Source organism: Centruroides vittatus, unplaced genomic scaffold (genome assembly GCF_030686945.1).
Source record: "Centruroides vittatus isolate TY-2023 unplaced genomic scaffold, ASM3068694v2 contig_941, whole genome shotgun sequence".
NCBI classification, from domain to species: domain Eukaryota; kingdom Metazoa; phylum Arthropoda; class Arachnida; order Scorpiones; family Buthidae; genus Centruroides; species Centruroides vittatus.
In genome coordinates, this window is record NW_027122625.1 from 2460418 (window position 1) to 2479181 (window position 18764).

Consider the following 18764-nt stretch of genomic DNA (forward strand, 5'->3'; position numbering starts at 1 on the left):
TTCTTTCAAAACACTATGCAGCACTGGAGAACAACACTACATCTCAGGGTTAGTAACACTTCCATACAAACAAACCAAATCTTTATTAGGCGAGGAATTTTTCAAGGAGATTCCTTGAGTCCTCTCTGGTTCTGCCTAGCCCTGAACCCATTATCCAACATGTTAAACAACACGCAATATGGTTACAATATCAGACATGAAAAAACAACACAGTTTACATTGTCACATCTCATGTACATGGATGACATAAAACTTTATGCATCCACACAAAAACAACTTCATCAACTCCTACAAATCACACATTCATACACCAAGGACATACAAATGGAATTTGGCCTAGATAAATGCAAAACACTTCACATAGAAAAAGGAATCCTGAAGAAAGAAGATTTTGCACTTGGAAATGGAGACGTTATTGAATTCATGGAAGAGGGCGAGTTATACAAGTATTTAGAATTCCAACAGGCCAAACTAACAGAACATACACAAATAAAGCAAAGATTAATTAAAGAATACCAAAGTAGGCTTAAATGCTATTCTCAGAACACAGTTAAATGCAAACACACAGTTAAAGCAATAAACACATATGTCATCCCAGTACTCACATATTCTTTTGGAGTTATACATTGGACTCACACAGATCTCGAGCAACTCCAAAGGAAAACAAGAACAACACTTACTAAGCATAAACAACATCATCCTAAATTCGCCACAGAAAGATCAACCCTTCCATGTACAGATGGCGGACGTGGCCTGATTGACAGTTAACCTTCACTACAAACAAATACAGTCACTGAGAGAGTTTTTCTACAAAAAACAAGAAACATCACAATTACATAAAGCAGTAACTCTAGCAGACTCAAATAACACACCATTAAACTTACACTCACATCATATGGACACAACACAACATATAAAAAGCATAGACACCATTAAGCAATTGTGGGCTCGAAAGGCACTCCATGGCAGGCATCCTTATGATCTGGCCCAGGATTTTGTTGACAGAACTGCGTCAAACAGCTGGTTAGCTTGGGATGCCTCTTTGGGGAGACGGAAGGATTCATGATTGCCATACAGGATCAGGTCATAAATACTAAAAACTACAGAAAACACATACTCAAAGATACAACACTCACAAATGACACATGCAGAAAATGTCACATCATGCCAGAAACTATACAACACATCACCTCTGGTTGCAAGCTCTTGGCACAAACAGATTATTTACACAGACATAATCAAGTAGCAAATATAATACACCAAGAGCTTGCAAAGAAACACAAATTAGTAGACATCCACGAACCATACTACAAATACATTCCACAGACAGTATTGGAAAACAACACGCACAAAATGTACTACGACAGAGCCATAATCGCAGATAAAACAGTTTATCACAACAGACCAGACATCACACTCACTGACAAACACAATAAAATCACCTACATTATAGACATATCTATTCCAAACACTCACAATATATAAATATATAAAACACATTCACTGAAAAAATTAGCAAGTACACACAACTCACCCAGGAAGTGGAGGATGGATAGGGTGCTTATTGTACCTGTCATTCTCTTTTCTACAGGTGTCATACCATGCACTACACAAAAGTATGGGCACATTATAATTGAATAGAAATACATACACTAGAGACCACTATATTGAAAACATGTCATATTGTTAGGAAATTCCTGAATTCTGACACTGACACACTTATTTTATTTTAGTTTTGTTTTGGTTGCTATGCCTTGACTCTGGTCCAGCATAGTACACAGCCACCAGTGTCAACTGAGTATAACCCACTAAACCCAACATAATAGTAATAACTAAAATTAATCAATTTAAAAAACTTAGAATTTCATTTCATAAGAGAATTATTTGGTCCTTAATATAGCTGGATGTCGATATTGTTATGACATTAATTAAAGTGTTCAAATTTGATAGTGTAATTTGACTGAAGTAATAACTTCGTGTGTAATTAGCTTTAGATAATTACACACAAAGTTATGTTCTGTATTAAAGACAAGCTGCAAAACTTCATGGGCCTATGGTCGAACCCACTATGGACTTGAAAAAAGAAATTACATAGAATAGTCAATGTAAATGGACTTTGATTCTCACAATCGAAATAAAAATACATACCGTATTTTACGGACTATAAGACGCACTTTTTTTCTTCGAAAAATTGCCTCCAAAATTCAGGTGCTTCTTATAGCCCGTAGCGTCTTATAGGCATTAAAAAAAAAAAATTGCTTAAAAATTAAGGTGCGTCTTATCGTCCGTAAAATGCGGTATTAAGCAATGAAACAAATTCATATTTGATTATTTTTTCAATGCTTTTCTTGGGCACATTGCCTGGTAAAGCGGCTTTAATGCAGCTAGATGAGTAAGCTACTGACTTGGTTCGTTTCAAACGAAACGGGTTTGCTTATCCAACTGTATTGAAGCAATCTTACTAAGCGACATGGCAAGGAATTCGAAGTGTAGTTCAAATTTTTTTGTATAAATTAACAATTTAAATTTCATAAATTTCAAAATTAAATTGTATTTTATTCTTTTTGAAAAACAGAAAATTTTATATATTATGTAAGCACGACGCTGATTCTAGCATTTGTCAAAATTACGGTACACAATGCGATTGAATTCTATATATAAAGATAAACATAATAAAAATATTAAAATTGTGAAGCTATAAATAATAATCACAGCTCCAAAGAAAAATATATTTATTATCCTGAATCAGACGGCGGGATGTCCGAGGCGATCTAAACGTAATTTTAAAAAAAAGTGTGGACAAAATATAGCAAAATTTGTAATAAGGGCATAGTTAAAAACAGATGAAAATTTCATTTTGTTGTTTATTGCGTCATTTTTCAGCTCGGGGGAATCTAGGATCTAATTCGGGCAGTCAAAAAAGATAGGAAATTTTTTTTATCAGAGATTCATCTCGGAACACCGGCTCGGCCGAATCCGCATTGGTATGGTGAAAATGGATTTCAGTAGCGATGGAAACGCTATATCAATAAGATATTAGTATTTTCGAAAATAAATTATTGATAAAACTAATATCGATGAACCACGGTTGCCAAGATTTACTGCCAGCAAAGCTCGCAGAGGGAAAACGGTTTTAAAACCGCTTCAAATTATATAATAAAACTTGAATTAATACACAATACTTAAATTATTACAAATTAATCGGAATTTAACGAAATAATATATTAATTATTAAAATTTTCTAACATTGTGAAAAAAGCTTTTTTTTTTTTTTTTTTTTTTTTTACATTAAATAGAGGAACTAGAGGGCGCTATTTACAGTATTGGATGCCCGTTCGTCTGCAGTTTATTTTTGTACGTATCTGCAGTAATATTACAGTTATTAAAAAACAAGAGCGACGTCAAGATGAAAGTTCACATTAAAGTAACGTATTGGTAAGCCATATTCAAATATATTCGTCATATTTTGTAAATATGAAGCACGAATGGATATTTTAATGACGTAATAACATTAATGACGTACATCTCTGTATTTTAACAATGGTAAAATGTCTTTCGTATTATACCATAAAACATATTTTGGTATTTTTGACATTCCAAATTCCACTAAGGTAATTAAACATTGGTGGGTTAGGGTAAAGCAAAAGGTATCCAGCTAAAAAAAGGTCTTAAACTAAATATTAACGAATAGACATAGACATATTTAGATGTTATTTGACACGCTGAATCGATTGGTATTAAAAAAAATTACTTACGATCAACCGTTTAAAAGTTACGAACGATTTTTTATTTCCGGCTACTTGCTTCGTTTAAGAACAACTTTATTAAGAAATACGCAGGAACTCATCGATATTAACAAAACGAATTACTTTAATTCACCATAATACATTCCATCTACGAGAGAAAGCGACATTAAAAATGCTAAAATGGTGTCGTTAGCCCGCGAACGCACGTACACGCGACAACCATGTAGGGACAACTGACGCAGGGAAATTTTCCCTGACCGGTGGGGAACATGTCGAGCGTGACGTCACTTCCACAATTCCCTACACACACGTGTGCGGTAACAAAAATACTTGACACGAAAATATAATTTTTATATATTAAAACAAAAGTAAAAATTTACTAACAAGTTTAGTTTTCCACGTGTTTGTAACAACATTAACGTCTTTAGCTCTTTATCCCCAGATATCCGGCTGCTCTGTACTCTACCATCAGAAGTTAACGAAAAGGTCTCCAGCTATAATTGCGTTTTATACTCATTCTTTCCTCACTGTTTCTCGTCTAGGGGTTTAAACAGTGTGCATATAGTACACACTCGTCATTAAAGCCTTCCTACGCCTTTTTTATCTCACTTATACAGCGACGAACGCTTTTACCCTAGATGCTGGCTGCTCTGTACTACGACCATCACAAGTAAAGCAAAAGGTATCCAGCTATAATTGCGTTTTATACGCATTCTTTCCTCACTGTTTCTCGTCTAGGGGTTTAAACAGTGTGCATATAGTATGAAATGTAATATAAATGTATTCCATCATTAACGTCTTACTACGCCATAGCTGGATAAAACGTGTAATTTTTCTTAGAGTACAATATATGGAATATACTTTTATTAATTAATATATTTTATAATGTCAAATATGATGATTTTAAAAAAGATAAAAGTATAGATGAAATCTATAAAATAAGAGATCAAAGAGGAACAAATAGCAATTCCTAAATACGTATTCTAAATTAAACAAATGTCTGTTGGCTGGTTGGCTGAGCAACGCTTCCTCAAAGAAAGGATTTACAAATAGGTTCAAAAACATAGGTGATATTAGATGGAACAAACCATGTCAAGTGTTCTGGTGTAAATAAATATATCTAAAAAAGAAACTTCCTCTCAGAATCATTGGGAAGGATAATTAACCCACGAGAACCTTATTATATCCCAGTAACGACAAATTTTAATTAAAACTAACGTTTTCGACCATAATCATGATCTTACTCAGGCTTTTGACCAGTACAATTCGAATATGGAATGCGTCGAACAATATATTTAAATTATTTTAAAATTCCGAACATTTAAAAGGTAGAAAATAATAAGATAAAAAAATATATCTCATTTTTGGTTAAGATATGAACGAAGAGAAAGTATACAATTGAAAGAAAGTAGAATTATTAATTAATGCGGCCCGCGCTCGTCATTCTCTCAGTTATCTGGCCCGCTGTGAAGAAAAGTTTGGTGACCCCTGATCTAACTGAAACACCTAACAGAAGAGATATATAGTAATGTCATTCACGAGGATGATAAAAACGAGGTACAAATATAAAGTAATTTTAATGTATAAATTTCGCTCCGGTGGTTCGGTTTTTCCGGAGGGGTCAGTATAGCGGATAGATTTTAAGCTGTTCATTTCTTAATTGTTTAAGTGCAATATGGGTACAGAATGTCTGGAGGGCAGTCATTACAGTTCGACCACACCTGCATATTTGGCAAACTCCAAACAATGGCTAATGAAATCAACGATTCGTATTTCTCATGGGATGATAGTGGAGTACACTATTGGTTTGCGCAGATCACGTGACAGCTAGTTATTAAATTTTATAAATACACATGCTCACTATAATTCATTCTCATTTTCTCGATACCTTCCAAGGATTGAGTGCTTTGATACATCGGCTATATTTTATTGCAGATATTATTGTGAAGAAACCTGAAGATTAATTATTCGACGATTTTATATATTATTTAATATAATAAGATAGTGGTTATATTATTTATAATTTAAATTTAGTATATATTAATATTAGTAATACCCAATATATACATTTTTAAATTGTTTTATTATATTTTATATTTTAATTTAATCTATTTTAATTTTTTTTTTAATTTAATCGATCTTTTAGACACTAGTGGTTACATTTATAATAAATAGAATAAGTAATAAGATTTATAACGTTTAGATTAAAAATATATATGATTTAGTTTTTTTTAGAGTTATAGTTTAATTGTATTCATAATTATAAAAAAGTAGATAACTTTTGAAATTTAGGATTATAATTTAGAATTTCATAATGGATGCAGAGTCAATATTTCAGGGTTTAACTTTTTTTACTTTTAGTAAAAATTTTAATGATGATAACTGTATAGAAATATGTTTTAAACTTGGTTTAGTGCCAGATTTCCATGACTCTACCTTACTTATACCATGTCCAAAATGTGATGGTAATATGAGAATTGCTAAGCATCAATCATCCAAATTTGGTTACAGATTCTTTTGTAATAATAGAATAGATGGGATAAAATGTAATAATAGAATTTCAGTTTTAGAAAACACTTGGTTTTCGGGGACAAAATTAACTGTGTTAGAAGTATTAAAAGTAACTTTTTGTTTTATTTGTCGATTACCCGTTACACAGGCTGCACTACATACGAACATTTCTAAACCTACAGCTATAGATTGGTACAGTTTCTGTAGGGAAGTGTGTGTAATAACGATGATGAATAACTTAGAAAATAAAAAAATTGGAGGTAAAGGTTTGACAGTAGAAGTTGACGAAGCACATTTATGCACTAGGAAGTACAACAGAGGCAGGATTTTAATATCCGAACAAGATTGGATTTTTGGAGGAATATGCAGGCAAAGTAGGGAAAGCTTTTTAGTTAGAGTAGCAGATAGGAAGGAAAGCACACTTATGCCTCTCCTTTTAAAATATGTGGATGAGCAGTCCGTAATTATTACAGATAGTGCTAGAGTGTATCAGGGTCTAAAAAAGTATGGGTTTATGGAACATTACACCGTTTGCCACAAAAAGTATTTTGTCCACCCTAAAAACAAAGATGTTCATACCAACACAATTGAACGTCACTGGCGATCTGTTAAGAGTAATGTCAGTAGTTATGAGTCTGAAATGGTGGATCAGTATTTAGGAACATTTTTATATTTTGAGAGGTATTTTAAAAATGAAAAAGGGGAATTTATCAATAATTTTGGATTTAGATTTAAAACATTCCTACATCATATTAAACAAATATATCCAGGAATGGTAAAGGCAAAAAGGCAATTGCCGTCATTAGAATATGAACCTGCCTGTAAGATTAAAAAATTAAATGTATATAATTTTGAGGAATGTAAAAATAATGTAGTTGCTAAGAAAAAACTAAAAAATAAGGTTTATCCTAATAAAAATATAGAAAGTAATATAGTTTATAATAAAAATCAAGAAAGTAGTACAGAAAACAATGAATTAAAAACTGATGCAAAAAATATTTTAGAAGAATTACTATGTACTAGTATTTTAACTGTATCAGCAAGTCTCGAAAAATATAATGATAAAATTACTTCGAAATGCTAGGATTAGTGCTTTTGATAAGGTGAAATATAAAATAGATTATCCCAGTTATAAGATACTGCACCCTTTATTTTTAACTGAATTTCATCCTGTTTCCGTTTTAGGTGACGGTGATTGTTTTTATTCTTCCGTGTCAGTTCTTTTGTTCGGCGATAATACTTTTGTTGAATTAATAAGATTATGCACCCTTTATTATTTCATTAAATATAAAAGCAGCATGCATTTACTGATTGAAAAAAATCAAATGCAGGTAACTTTGGATCATATGGCCCGCGGAATAAGTGTTAGCAATAGACTTTTTAATATGGCAAAACAGCATTATCCATCGATTTCGCACACAGATATTTGGGCTAATTCTATATCTATTTATAGTTGCGCAATAGCATTAGGTCGACCAATTTACATATATTTAGATATGAGGTCTAGTAAAGGTATGTTTTTAAATATCTGGAAATCCCCTGGAACGAACGTTGTAATATATTATATTCAGATTAATAATTACCCCTTTCCTCTATCCAGTTATAATCTGAATATAATACAAATTATAATAAAATGATTCCCTATATCGAATCGAAAAATTCTTCTATTATAAACATCTCGTCTAAAAACTGACTTGGATGTAAACATCCTGCCTAAAAACGGTCCCGGACGAGAAAATATGCGTCCCTGGCCGTATAACTATCAACTATCCATTGTTCTTATGCTGCGTACAGATCATCTTGCAACTTAAGTTTATAGTTAGCGTCCGAATTCGCCGTATTGTTTCCAATCCCGGGAACACCTATGGCCTAAGCACCTGCACGTGACCAAAATTCCCAGCAGAAAAAGTATATATAAGAGGCTTCCTTCCTCCTCCTGGGTGGAGAGTCTTTCATCGATTAAGATCGAGTCGCGATCTTACCCTGTGTGCCTACAGAATATATTTGACTATTGTGCCGTAAGGGCCATCGAACCTTCCCTAGAAAGGAATCTTCGATCATCGTGACGAACAGCATATTTGAATTACTGATTGTCCCAGAGGTATGGAACCCACTTATGTGAACTCTCTCTCTCCCGTCGCGTGATAGGGCTATATAGCTATATATACATATATATATGTCACCCCTTTTAATGTCAGATTTTTGTAACGTATATTTTGTTTCCATTAAATCGTTGTTATCCTGTTAAATGGTGTCTTGGTTGCTCGAATATTCGCTTATCGTCTTACCACGACTCCACTTTCCCTCCTACACTCGACCAGATAAAAAGCAGTCCCGTCCCTACGGGATCCCTACCGACAAATAAGCCATCTCTGACTCGTGGGCAAGTCCCTCCGACTTGTTGCCGACACTAAACAGAGGTCTGACTTCGTCATCCCTCCTCGGTACCCACACAGTAAATAATTCAGAAGAACTTTCTGAAACTTTTAGAGGCGGTTTTCTGCAGTTGGCGAATGATGCATTTGCAGAGCATACACCAGTTAGAGTAGTATTATATCAACAGCATTATAGTCCCATTCTTTCAGTAGTTAATAACCCACACGAATTTAAACCCACAAACAGAACTTTTCCCTCTTTAGCATTAGAACAGATGGATTTATTCTGATAGGTCATATAGTTTAGTAAATATAATAAAATAATAAGCTGCTTTACTGGAGTTCACTTTATTAACAAGTTTCTCTAAAATATTTTCGAACAACTAACTTTACCGTCAGGAAACGCACAAGCGAATTAGCTTAATAGCAGTGAGTCACCGTTATTCCATTCTTACTTATACTGTATAGGAGAAGCTAACCCAAAATAGTACACTAGATTTTTTTTGGTCATTTTTAGTCAGATTAATTGTGCAACACATTCGCAGTATGTATATGATATGTATAGATAACTTCTATTTAAATGTAGATTGTTTGCGTAACATTAATTAACGTATTAAGTACTCCCCTGCGGGGTCCCATGTTCGATTCCTTCTCCCCTGTGGAGTTTAAGCCCCGATACCGTCGGTGCCACCATACTGCACCTGGTCTGCGGTATCAACACTGGGGTGGGACTTACCGCCGGGGAGCCACTGCTGGGGGGCTTCCACTGCACACTGGACTGATTAATGTCTCTATCTTCAACGGTTATCCTAACCTCCATTTCTTCTCTATTCTCTATACATTATTCTATTTATTACATCACCTTCATTGTATATTTTCATCATCAGTATTCAAAATATAAAAACCGCTAGGATGACTCTGGCTTCATAGGTCTTCTTGGTGGGTCAAAAAAAAAACGTATTAAGTAATTTAATAAAATTTTGATAGTGTTTATGTGGATATTCAATTGGATTCACTTCTGGGTGATGATGGTTTTTTACAATTCAGAACAGTAACTGTGAGATTAAAGTCTCTTCTAATGTTTAAAGCAGCAAATAAGTTCTGCTGTTTGGACATTTTTCAGAGCGACAGATATTTATGATATAAAACCAAATTATAAATGTTGAAGTACTTTAAATAAACTTTGTTATATTGCAGAACATTTACTATATTTAGTGGAGTCCTCATCATATTGCATTTATTCAAATATTATCAAGTTTTGTATTGTAGATAAAATAAAGTTGTTTAAGAAGAAATAAATATTCTTTAAATAAAAGTTAAAATTATTGACTTGTGTGATATTTTTGTAACAAAATTCTACATTGAGAATTTCGACGCGCTCTAGTGAGATCTCGCAACTTTCTTGTAAATATTAACAAATTCAATGAAAAACTCTACATCTTCAAAAAATGTTTAATAGATAATCATTTGCTGAAATTACAACAAATGAAATAAAATGAAATTACTGAAATTTATTAGATATATCAATATGTACACTTTTACAGAAATAAAATGTAACATGATTATTTAATGAAAGAAAATATTGATGTGTAAAATTTTGGTTCTGACTTATATTTTTAATAATAAAATATCAGAGTTTAAGAACTTTGTAGTATTCTGTCAGAACTAGAAGTTGTAATTATCTGTTAAACTAATGACATGTGATTACGAACCAGAAAGACTGAAAATGTTTATGGTAAATAAGTTTTCATTTGAAAGTTTTTATGGTTTTTTTTTTTTTGTATATTATGTGCAGCCTGCACTTAAACTTATTAATACATTACAATAAACTATGAAAGGTAGATTTTAACTTATTTAACCAAGTTATTTCTAACTCTAGGTGATTCAAAATTATGAAGTATGCAATAAATAAGTTATCATTAACTCGGCTCTATCAGTGGCTGAATGGATAACAACACTGACCACCGGCAGCCGTTTCTGGACAATTAGATAACATACTGTCTAATTGTGATACGAATTAAATCAAAATATAAAAAATGACAGTAGAATTAACAATGTAGAAGAATAGAAACTGTTCTCAAATCAAACGGTATGAATAAGTATAAAAGATTATAGTAATCGAATTGTGTAGAATTTGTTAGTTTTGAACTAACCTTGCTTATTTCTGCTTTGTTATAGACTATTTGTTATAGAAAATGCAGGACACTGGTCCAGCATTTTCTATAACAAATAGTCTTCAAAACACAGATCAATTATAACCGGAACGAAAAATAACATTCATATTTTCACAAGATGTGAATTTTCGAAGAGATGCAATTATAAAATATTTATCTCATTTTTATTGTCAACATTATGCTCTACTCAGTGAAAGAAAGTATTTACACGTTTCCTGATAGCAACTATCGCTCACTACAACTCAGTCACATTAATAAAAAAAAAAGCAGCAGAACGTTGGCATGCCTCGAACGCAAAAATTTTCGTAATATATTAACCTAAGTTTACTACATTGCTCATAATAAATTTTACGAATTCTATAAAATCATTAGAACAAAATCACCCATACATAACGTAATACTATTTTTGTACTTTACAATTGTCACTTTTTTAATGTTAGTAGTACAGAGCAGCCAGCATCTAGGGTAAAAGCGTTCGTCGCTGTATAAGTGAGATAAAAAAGGCGTAGGAAGGCTTTAATGACGAGTGTGTACTATATGCACACTGTTTAAACCCCTAGACGAGAAACAGTGAGGAAAGAATGAGTATAAAACGCAATTATAGCTGGAGACCTTTTCGTTAACTTCTGATGGTAGAGTACAGAGCAGCCGGATATCTGGGGATAAAGAGCTAAAGACGTTAATGTTGTTACAAACACGTGGAAAACTAAACTTGTTAGTAAATTTTTACTTTTGTTTTAATATACAAAAATTATATTTTCGTGTCAAGTATTTTTGTTACCGCACACGTGTGTGTAGGGAATTGTGGAAGTGACGTCACGCTCGACATGTTCCCCACCGGTCAGGGAAAATTTCCCTGCGTCAGTTGTCCCTACATGGTTGTCGCGTGTACGTGCGTTCACGGGCTAACAACACCATTTTAGCATTTTTAATGTCGCTTTCTCTCGTAGATGGAATGTATTATGGTGAATTAAAGTAATTCGTTTTGTTAATATCGATGAGTTCCTGCGTATTTCTTAATAAAGTTGTTCTTAAACGAAGCAAGTAGCCGGAAATAAAAAATCGTTCGTAACTTTTAAACGGTTGATCGTAAGTAATTTTTTTTAATACCAATCGATTCAGCGTGTCAAATAACATCTAAATATGTCTATGTCTATTCGTTAATATTTAGTTTAAGACCTTTTTTTAGCTGGATACCTTTTGCTTTACCCTAACCGAAAAAACTTTAATTCAATAGTATACAAATTAAAAAAACTTACAAGGATAAATACATAATTTTAATTGAAATTCTTTACAGAATTTAATATTTTGCAAAATGTAATTTTGTTTTATTATATGAGAGGAGTCGAGGAATATCTGTGTCCGGGTGGCGAGTTTGCACTTAGATGGAATTTTATGGATTTTCTTTACGTGTCTAATGCTTATAGTAAATGTAGATTTCCCGTATGAAGTCCCGTGGAAGGTGCGGTAAGTTGCGAATTCTGAATGAGGGGAATTGTAGATCCCTGAATGAGCAAACTGGTCAAAGGAACTGTATCCGTATGTGCAACCCTTTGTGAGATATTCACCTCCAAAAATTGGTGTTTACCACGTACCTGTATTAGTGCCCGTTCTCCATACTCTGTGTTGGTCGAGGCAAATAATGGTGAGCCTCAATCGATGCTCCATGCATAGTTGTGCACCAAGGTGCAAGTGATAGTTGGCCCTGTACCCCCTAAAACTATACAGGGTGGGCCAGCGAAAACGAAACGGCAGAGTGTTCGTGTTCGTCCAAGCAAATCGCTCGGACAGGTCGATTTTATTCTCGAGGGGACATCTTTTGCAATAAAGTTTTTTGCGATTCTGAATGCAACAGACAAACAAAAAATTTTAAAATCTCATTTATTTTGTATTAACTAAACAAACATTTATTTCGAAAAAAATGTTTGTTTAGTTAATATTCAGATTCGCAAAAACTTTATTGCATAAGATGTCCCCTCGAGAGTAAAATCGACCTGTCCGAGCAATTTGCTTGGACGAACACGAACACTCTGCTGTTTCGTTTTCGCTGGCCCACCCTGTATAATGGAGTACGAGTATTCTGTGAACAGTCTAGTGGGCTACTCGAAGCCGGCATAGTCGTGTGTGCTAAATATTTAAACGCCACTGTCTTAGTGGAGCAATGCAACTCTCAATTGCATGCAACCTGGAAGTAGGCCAATTTTGGAGGCTGTATCTCGCTGAGGGTTGCATGTAGAAGTATGGTTTCTTTGAATTTTTTGTTCCAGTGGGTATGGTCTATGGCCCTAAAGTCTTGTTTGGAGGTGTGATTGTACCGAAGAGATCCCTTTTTGGCAAGTACCATGTGTTGTGTTGCTGTATCTCATCCGAACCAAACTAAACCAAGGAATATCTGCAATATTTTTATTCCTCATTTATAACAAAAGAAAATTAGAAAATGACATATATCTGCATTAATATTAAATCAAATATTGCTAGTTCCTTGCTGATTGGTCACTATTCTCCATAAATTTTAAAAAATTTCAAAAATATAAAAGTTTTGGTTTTTTATTCAGAGCAGCATATGTAGGGGGAGTTACATCCTGGTTTGTCCACAACAGTCCCAAATTTTTTTTTCTATTTTTAACCCTCAAAAATAGAATAAAATCTTAAAAATGACAAAACTTGGTAGTGTAATGATAAATACAGTATATTATCCATAACTGCTTCTTTGGATAACCAAAAATTCTTTCTCTCTGAGTCATCATTAGTTTAACATAACAACCTTTAGATACTGCCACATTGTAAGAATGGCTTAATGCAGTGGTTTTCAATCTGTGGTCCGTGGAATATGGGTTCTCTGTGAAGCCACTTTAAATGTTCCACGAAAAAACAAATATACAATTAAAAATTGTTGCAAAAGAAAAATCAATACAATGTAAAATAATTTTTGTAAGGGAATGTAATTAGCAAATGGCAATGTCATCATCATGGGAAGGATAATTAACCCACGACTGAGTGCACTTAATTTCAGAAAGGTTTGCCATCTTTACTTTAAAGCTGATGTATTGTAACTGCTCTGCGGAAAAAAATGTCAAAGTTTAGTGTTCTGCGGAAAACAATGAGAAAGTTTAGTGTTCCTTGACTTCAAAAAGATTGACAACCACTGGCTTAATGAATAGTATTTTTGAACACCTGTATTTTAAAAACTAAAGGAACATATCAACTAAAGGAATTAATTTAAATTTTTGAGTTATATTTTGACGTAGTCAATTTTATAGTTAAATATTTTTATATTTTTTATTTAAAGTTTTTTTTTTTTTTGACTCCTTTAGAGTCATATATAAAGAATTTTTGGTAACCTGAAGAAGCACTTGTGGATATATTTATTTATAGAATGAAATTTTAAACAGAACTTTATAGGGCTTCTAATGCAGTAGAGCAAATTTATGGGGTTTCTAATACAATATAACCAATTTATAGGTGAACATATGAATAACTTTAAAAAATTAATCTGCTTTTAGTCATTTTTAGATCGTTTTTCACTCTTAAAAATTGTCTGGTTTGGACAATAAGCAATACGGTCATGCTAAATTTACTCCTATTTCTTTATATGGCAACAACCCAAATTTCCCGCTTTCTGATATTATGCAACTTGATGAACACATCCATGATGAACAACATTGAAAAGATGGGAATAAGCAAGTTTGCATATTATTAGCATACATTACTTCAGTACCTAGTATACTGGTGGTTATGGTGTATTATATTACACAGCCTGCCATTCTAAGAAAAAATGCATTTAGCCCACCAGAAGCCTGTTCATGAAGTTCACTTGTAGCCTGCATCCAGAAAAGGTTGCTCATCATTGGTCTAGATCAGTGGTTTTCTTAACCAGTGTTCTGCAAACCTACCTTGAGTGTTCCAAGGAAGAAAAGATTTGTAGGTTTTTATTCAAATTTATTCCCATTGCTATATTTGTAGACAATTCCATGTTTTTATTTTATTCAATATATTAAAGTTTATTAGTTTATTGCTTCATTGTTTCCTGAGAATAGTAAACATGGAATTGCTTATCAATTTTTGAATATATTGATGCTAATGCTCCATGTAATAAGTATATGAATGGTGTTCTGTGGCCTCAGAAAGGTCAAGAACCACTGGTCTAGATAATCGTAGTTTGTGCATTCTGCTGTCTGATGAATGTCTAATAGACATTATACTTGTGTTATGCAAAGATATAACCATTCCTGAGTGTGGGTCACCTGCATTGCTGATGGTTTGCATAGACTTAGCATAAGTAGTTAAGTTACCATAAAAATGCATAGCCCAAGATTGTATTTTTATTGTGATAACCAAGATAGCAACATGTTATTGTGCAAGGATTGCCATATTGATATTCTTGTATATTGTATGCTGACCAGTAATCACATGACAATTCTCAATAAAAAGAAATTTGATCAAGTATTGGATTTTAGTCTTCTGTATGGTTATTGTATTCATGTAGCCTAGTATTCGAGTTTGATGTACTATTTTCTTTTTCATCCAGTGGTCAACTGTTTGTGATGGTTTTTCTACACTGCTTTTTATGCTTCTTTTTTGTATACTATGCATTTTAACATTTTTATGTACTGTTTTTTTTATTTTTTCCATGCGGTATTTTTTGTTTTATTTAATGTTTCTGTGTGTTTTGCTGCTGTTTTAATTTTTAGTATAGAATTATTTGTTATATGGGAAAGAAATCTCTTGATAGATAGCATTACTTATAATTGGTGTAAAATAAATAAAAGTGTAGTCCATAGCATGGTATCTATCTGTAGAAAAAAATTACAAGTTTACAGAAAATATAGATTAGTGAAAATGTAATAAATTTGATATTTTTTAAATGTATTTAAATGCTTTTTATTACATAATTTATAAATAATAATAATAATATGACAGTCATAAACATGGCAATTTAAAAATTGTCTTGGAAATTAGCACATGTAATATATTTGCACACACGTTCAATACATTTGTATTCAAGGTTGAGCACCAAGGAAATAATTGATTATTACTTGATCAATAATTGATCACTACTTGATCAATAATTGTAAATTACTGGTTTTTAGCAGGAAAAGTTTGTGCTAGTTTAACTATAGTAAATAATAATTTTTTTTATTTGTGGTTCTAGGCCCTTTACTGCTCTGAGAGCACAAAAAGACCAGAATTAAAATTATGATGATTATCTGAGATACATTTTTATAAAGATTATTTTTTTATGAATATGATCATTTAAAGTTAATTATTTTTCTTTTATTATTATAGTGGTGCATGAGGATATGATGGCAAGGTAAATATTAAATATTTTTCTTATAAAATTTTGCTGTAAATTTTAAAGTTGATCAAATATATTATTACTATTATTTTTTTATTATTAATAATTCTTAGTTATAATCTTAAAACTTATAGAAATTTTAAATTATTGAAATACATTATATCAAACATTAAAATGTGAAAGTTAATTTTATTTCCTAATTTACTTTTAGTACAGGGCTTTTAAAAAAGACCTGGAAAGTCATTTTCCTGACCAATTACAGATTGTAAGTAACTTTTTTAAAAATTAAATTTCTTTCAAGTTAATATTTATTATTAACATGATTTATGGTACAGTGAAACCTATCTAAAATGGAATGAATAAAACAGAAACCTTTGTGAATGGAAAACAAAAAACTTTTAACGTAAAAGTTACAGTAAAATTGGAACAGTGCAAGTAGAAATCTGTCTGATGTAGAAACAGGTGTTTTTGGATATGAAGAAATGCCATTTAACTCGAATAAAGCAGAAAATTAAAATTCTGCTCGTAGACAAATAAGTAAAATTGTCTCCAGTTATTGTGGGTCAATGCAGAGTAAGATAAACTATTTGAAGAAATAATTTTTGAACCTTTTCAGAGAGAAGTGAAAGTTGTGGTGATGGGGGCATAAGTCTTTGTCAATATTGTGAGGCCCATCATTCCCCCAAATTTTGATTGTTATTATATATATAACACCCAGACAAAACAAAAAAGGGATATAAAATACATATATAGATTAAATTACAATAAAATTTCCAACTTATTATTTAAAGAGAATACATTATTGGCTTAAAATTAAAATAAGTTGATTAAAATTAAAAAGATAATGTTAATAATTAAATAAAAAGATAATGTTAATAATAATTACACAAATATTTTTGTGAATTATTATTAACATTATCTTTTTAATTTTAATCAACTTATTTTAATTTTAAGCCAATAATGTATTCTCTTTAAATAATAAGTTGGAAATTTTATTTTATTTTAATCTATATATGTATTTTATATTCCTTTTTTTGTTTTGTCTGGGTGTTCATCAAACAATTGATAGCTATCATACAAGATGCCCTTTGTACTCATGTCTGGAAGAGGTGTGTGCGAATGAGACACCCAGGATTGTTTGTTTATCAAGCAACATTGTAAAGGAATTTTGCCTATTTTTTCGATTTTAGGGACCCCCTTCTAAATTTGTAGCAATACAGATTAAAAATAATTTAAAGAAACAAATCAGAATAAAAGAAATTATCAATTAATTGTTATACTATAAATCTCAGAACATTTGGAGGAAAAGATGAAGGGGATGACTGTTGTTCCTCCCCTTTTTTCAATAGTGTTAGGTGACAAATGTTACTCTATCCATATCACGTGGACACACACAATTCATAATAACAAGAGAGAAAGAGGACTTACTCACATTGCATAAAGAATAACCAATCATGCTTATCCTTCATTACCTCAGTTTCCTCCGGAATAAAATCATGATTGGTTAGAAAAAAGAATAAAACAAAAGGTACAAAAATCATGCAGAAAGTGAGAGAAAAAGGAAGAGAGGAGAGGAGAGTGAACACAACATCCAGAAAGAGAGTCAGCAAAAAGAGAGAGAGATAAGGCTACGTCCTACATGGCAGTGGGCAGAAAGAATCTTTGTACGCATGAGTGACTTCTGTCAAGAGTGGATGTGTGTTGTTTACATGATGGTGGCTAGACGACTTCATCAAATGCTTGCTACGGAAAATATGACAAGCATTAAAACAATAAATTTGATAGGTAATTGTTATCACTAACTAGATACACAACAAATATAAAGAATCTTCATAGAATAATAAGTTTTAAAAAGTTTTATTTTTAAAACATTACATTTAGAAAATCAGAAATGGTTAAATTATGCAAAAGATTATTAATTAAAGTACATACAACATATATACACAATTTATTTGTCATTCTGTTTTCATTCATCTACAAAATCAGCCATTTTCTTCTTTGGAAGCGTGAGCAGTGGAAGCGGCAATCAAACTTGCTTGGTAGCTGCTTCCTGCAAGCGTGTGTAGAAGTGTCATCTGGTGGTTGCTACACGCTAAATGCATTTACTCTGGATGTGCGCATTTGCTTGAATCAGTTTGTCTGCTCTGTTTGGAAGCATGTTCATGCCCACGGTTGCTGGACGCTGCCACGTAGGATGTAGCCTAAGTAAGGAAAAGGATAAAGTGCAAAAGGAACTGAAAAGAAGACAGATCTTTGAAGAAAAAACAACTTTTTTTCTGGTATGTTGTGAGTCACAAAGTTTTGGATATCCTGCTAGGTACCCCTGTTTTACTAATAGAAATAGGCTAACTTCCAAGAACAGATTTTGATTATTAATTTATTCTAAATTCTAAATGCTATGTTTAGTTTTTTGTAATAAATTTTCTTTTTTATTATTAAGTTTAATTGATTTTGCATTCATCCTCCTGAGAGGCTCATTCTTGGACTTTGAAGTGACTCTTACTTTCGTGTCTTATGTATATGACTTCTTTGGAGTCTAAATTGGAGGCGTGTCTGATAATACACACCTGGTGGCAGGATCCTACCTAAAACTCCCAGACTTGATTTTTGATGGCCCCAAGCTCCTACATTATTAGTCTCTGTTGGAATGAACCAGGTGCAA

The 18764-nt window shown here is 32.3% G+C and overlaps 1 long non-coding RNA gene across 1 annotated transcript in view; it reads left to right on the forward strand.

The window, feature by feature from the left end:
- Positions 1–3309: 3309 nt before the first annotated feature.
- LOC136984992 (uncharacterized) overlaps positions 3310–18764 on the forward strand; it is a 278551-nt gene continuing 263096 nt past the window's right edge. Inside the window, exons 1-3 of the long non-coding RNA XR_010882267.1 lie at positions 3310–3435; positions 16093–16117; positions 16314–16367. This is a non-coding gene — a long non-coding RNA (uncharacterized lncRNA). The remainder of the gene's footprint in view (positions 3436–16092; positions 16118–16313; positions 16368–18764) is intronic.